This window comes from Eulemur rufifrons, chromosome 3 (assembly GCF_041146395.1).
Source record: "Eulemur rufifrons isolate Redbay chromosome 3, OSU_ERuf_1, whole genome shotgun sequence".
NCBI lineage: Eukaryota > Metazoa > Chordata > Mammalia > Primates > Lemuridae > Eulemur > Eulemur rufifrons.
In genome coordinates this window covers 84,100,025-84,104,563 of record NC_090985.1, presented here as the reverse complement: position 1 = coordinate 84,104,563, position 4,539 = coordinate 84,100,025, and the positions used below count along the sequence as shown (strand labels likewise).

The 4,539-nt window shown below is 38.2% G+C and overlaps 1 non-coding gene across 1 annotated transcript; it reads right to left on the bottom strand.

Moving 5' to 3' along the window:
* Positions 1 to 2,231: 2,231 nt before the first annotated feature.
* LOC138382078 (U6 spliceosomal RNA) lies at positions 2,232 to 2,338 on the bottom strand. The gene has a single exon (XR_011233251.1). It is a non-coding gene; the product is annotated as a U6 spliceosomal RNA (small nuclear RNA).
* Between the last annotated feature and the right edge of the window lie 2,201 nt (positions 2,339 to 4,539).

The window sequence follows — 4,539 nt, the reverse complement described above, 5'->3', positions numbered from 1 at the left end:
TTTTTTTTTTTTTTTTCCGGCTAATCAGGTGAAGCAGTGGGAGTGGAGCAGGAACAAAGAAATCTGTAACTGGTTGTGATCGATAAATTGTAATCACCACCGTACTTGGACAAGCCTTACATTCTTTTTCTCATTTGCTTGTTTTCAGGATGCCCAAAATGTTTGATTTCAGCCTTAAACAAATACATTAAAAGTCTTTTCACTGAAGAATTATCTAGACAAATTGGCATGAATTAAAGCTGGTCAACTTAGACACCTAGCTCAACTTTTTGTAAAGCAAATTATGCTTAGATAAACAGAGACCATTTGTCTTTGTAAATATTGGGTCCTCTGCTGTCTGCACAAAATGGAGCTGAGCCACGGAGGTGTGTTGCCTTCTGCAAGTGGCTAACAGATTTTTAAAAGTGCTTAGTAACTAGATTAACAAAGCACTATTAGGCCGGGCGCGGTGGCTCACGCCTGTAATCCTAGCACTCTGGGAGGCCGAGGTGGGCGGATCGTTTGAGCTCAGGAGTTCGAGACCAGCCTGAGCAAGAGCGAGACCCCACCTCTACTAAAAATAGAAAGAAATTATATGGACAGCTAAAAATATATATAGAAAAAATTAGCCGGGCATGGTGGCGCATGCCTGTAGTCCCAGCTACTCGGGAGGCTGAGACAGGAGGATCGCTTGAGCTCAGGAGTTTGAGGTTGCTGTGAGCTAGGCTGACGCCACGGCACTCACTCTAGCCTGGGCAACAGAGTGAGACTCTGTCTCAAAAAAAAAAAAAAAAAAAAAAAAAAAACAAAGCACTATTATTATGAGCTTGTCTGCTGGCCTCTCATTTTATTTGAATGGATTGGGCTGAATACCTAGGGCTTTGCTAAAACACCTCTAGAGACTGCAACCCCACTCACTCTCCTTAGGCCCTGGATTCCTCCTCCCAACACCTGCCAATGTCTACTTTGAAATTTCCAAACCTGCCTTGCTTTGAAGTTTTATTGTAAATAATAGCAAAAATCCTTCTTAACTGAATCACCCACAACATCTAGAGTGGTCTTTTGGGAAAAACATCTGCATCAGCATTATTCCCTAAAATTTTCTCCAGGGTTACTTTTAAAGTCACTCATTTAAAGATTCAAATATTTACATAATGATCACTATCATTATTCTTATTTCTTAAAAACAATTTTTATTGCTGTCCATATGTAGATAAGCAGAGAACTAGTTTTCAGTGATATTTGCTAACATCATGGAGATACAGGGTATAATTGGGCTATTTATAATCACATCTGTGCAACAAAAAATCTCCTATTTCCTCACCTAAACAAGCTTTGCTTCAGGATGAGTTCTGAATTTAAGGACTTGGGAAGATTGCTTAATTTTGGAAGAATGTAATTAATACCTTTGTTCTAGAATAGTCCACCTGGACCACTCACAAACATATTTTAACATGCAGGCATCATGGTAGCCATAAAGCAAAAATCTATAGTAGAAGCAGAAAACAAAAATAGAGAGGATTCATAACACTATAGAAAACCATCAAACCACGAAGGAAGACAGCAAGAGAGGAAGAAGGAAACAGTATCTACAAAACAACCAGAAAATAACAAACAAAATGGCGACATTCATTCCTTACCTATCAATAATTACCCTGAATGTAAATGAATTAATTTCTCCAATAAAAAGATATGGTGACTGAATGGATAAAAAAGGGAGACCTGTCTGGGTGTTGTGGCTCATACTTGTAACCCCAGCACTTTGAGAGGCCAAGGTGGGAGGATTGCTTGAGCCCAGGAGTTCATTTTTATTTTTATTTTTTTTAGTTTTAGTAGAGACGGGGTCTTGCTCTTACTCAGCCTGGTCTCGAACTCCTAGGCTCAAGTGATCCTCCTGCCTCGGCCTCCAGTGTGCTGGGATTATAGATTTGAGCTACCACATCCGTCCAGAGCCCAGGAGTTCAAAACCAGCCTGGGCAATATAGTGACATTCCATCTCTACAAAAATTAAATAAAAAATTAGCCAGGTATGGTGGTGTGCACCTGTAGTTCTAGCTACTAGGGAGACTGAGGTGGGAAGAATTGCTTGAGCCCAGTACTTTGAGATTATAGTGAGCTATGATTGTGCCACTGCACTCCCGACTGGGCAACATAGTGAGACCCTGTCTCTAAAAACAAAAAGCAAAACAACCTCCCCCCCAAAAGCACCCACCTAACTATATGCTACTTATAAGAGACTTACCTTACTTTCTTTTTTAATGGAACATGTCTTGAATTTGCATGTCATCTTTGTGCAGGGGCAATGCTAATTCTTTTTGCATCATTCCAATTTCAGTATATGTGCTGCCAAAGCAAGCACTCAACTTTAGTTTTAAGAACACACATAGAATGAAAGTGAAGGAATGGAAACAGGTATGTCATGCAAACAGAAACAAAAGAGCAGAGGTAGGGGTAAAATAGATTTTAAGTCAAAAACTGTAAAAAGACTCAAAAGAGGACATTATATAATGATTAAAAAGGTCAATTCATCAAGAGGACATATCTATTGTAAATATATGCAACTAACATCAGAGGAGCTAAATATATAAAACAAATATTAAAGGATCTGAAGGAAGAGACAGATTGCCATACAATAATAGTAGAGAACTCCAATGCCCCACTTTCAACCATGTGTAATAAGAAAATAATAAGGAAACATTGGACTTGAACAACACTTTAGACCAAATGTACCTAAAAGACATATACAGAACATTCCACCCAACAGCAAGAGAATACAGTCTTCCAGGATACATCATGTTAGGGAAGAGAACAAGCCTCAGTAAGACTAAAATTATATCAAGTATTTTTTCCAACCATAATGGTATGAAATTAGAAATCAATAACAAAAGAAATTTCAAAAAATTCACAAATATATGGAAATTAAACAACATGCTCCTAAACAATCAATGGGTCAAAGAAGAAATTTAAATAAAGAGTAGTTAAAAAAATATCTTGAGACAAACAAAAATGGAAACAGAACATACCAAAACTTATGGGATACAGCAAATGCATTTCTAAGAGGGCAGTTTATAGCAATAAATGCCTACATCAAAAAAGAAAGGTCTCAAACAATGTAATGTTATACCTCAGGGAACTAGGAAAAGAACCAAGCACAAAGTTAGCAAAAGGATGGAAATAATAAAGATCAGAGCAGAAATAAATGAAACAGATTAAAAGAATATAAAAGATCAACAAAATTAAAAGTTCGTTTTTGGATAAGATAAAATTGACACAGCTTTAGCTAGGCAAAGAAAAAAGAGAGAAGACAGAAATAAACTTAGAAATGAAAGAGGAGATATTACAACTGACACTATAGCAAAAAAAAAAAAATCATAAGAGAGTATTATGAACAATTATATGCCAAGAAATTGGATAACCTAGAAGAAATGGATAAATTCCTAGACACATACTAGCTAACAAGACTGACTTATAGGCCGGGCGCGGTGGCTCACGCCTGTAATCCTAGCACTCTGGGAGGCCGAGGTGGGCGGATCGTTTGAGCTCAGGAGTTCGAGACCAGCCTTAGCAAGAGCGAGACCCCATCTCTACTAAAAATAGAAAGAAATTATATGGACAGCTAAAAATATATATAGAAAAAAATTAGCCGGGCATGGTGGTGCATGCCTGTAGTCCCAGCTACTCGGGAGGCTGAGGCAGGAGGATCCCTTGAGCTCAGGAGTTTGAGGTTGCTGTGAGCTAGGCTGACGCCACGGCACTCACTCTAGCCTGGGCAACAGAGTGAGACTCTGTCTCAAAAAAAAAAAAAAAAAAAAAAAAGACTGACTTATGAAGAAATAGAATATCTGAACAAATTGATAGTGAAGAGATTGAATCAGTAGTAAGTCTCCCATCAATGGCAAGGTCAGGACTTGATGGCTTCACTGCTGAATTCTACCAAACATTTATTTTATTTATTTATTTATTTTTTTTTTTTATTGTTATTTTTTTTACTTCCCTCTACCAAACATTTAAAGAAGAATTAGGCCAGGTGCAGTGGCTCATGCCTGTAATCCTAGCACTCTGGGAAGGCAATGCAGGAGGATTGCTTGAGGTCAGGAGTTTGAGACCAGCCCGAGCAAAAGCGAGACCCTTTACTAAAAATGCAAGAACATAGCCGGGTGTGGTTATGCATGCCTGTAGTCCCAGCTACTCGGGAGACTGAGGCAAGAGGATCGTTTGGGCCCAGGAATTTGAGGTTGCAGTGAGCTAGGATAATGGCACAGTATTTGCACTCTGGCATGGGCAACAGAAAAAGACCCTGTCTCAAAAGACAAAAACAAAAACAAACAAACAAACATAAAAAATAAAGAAGAACTAATACCAACCCTTCTCAAAACTATTCCAAAAAATCAAAGAGAAGGGAATACTTCCAAACTCCTTTTATGAAGCCAGGATTACTGTGATATCAAAGTCAGAAAACGGTAACAAGAAAAGAATATTACAGGCCAATACCCTTGATGACCACAGATTTAAAAGTCCTCAACAAAATACTAGCATACCAAATTCAACAATACATTAGAA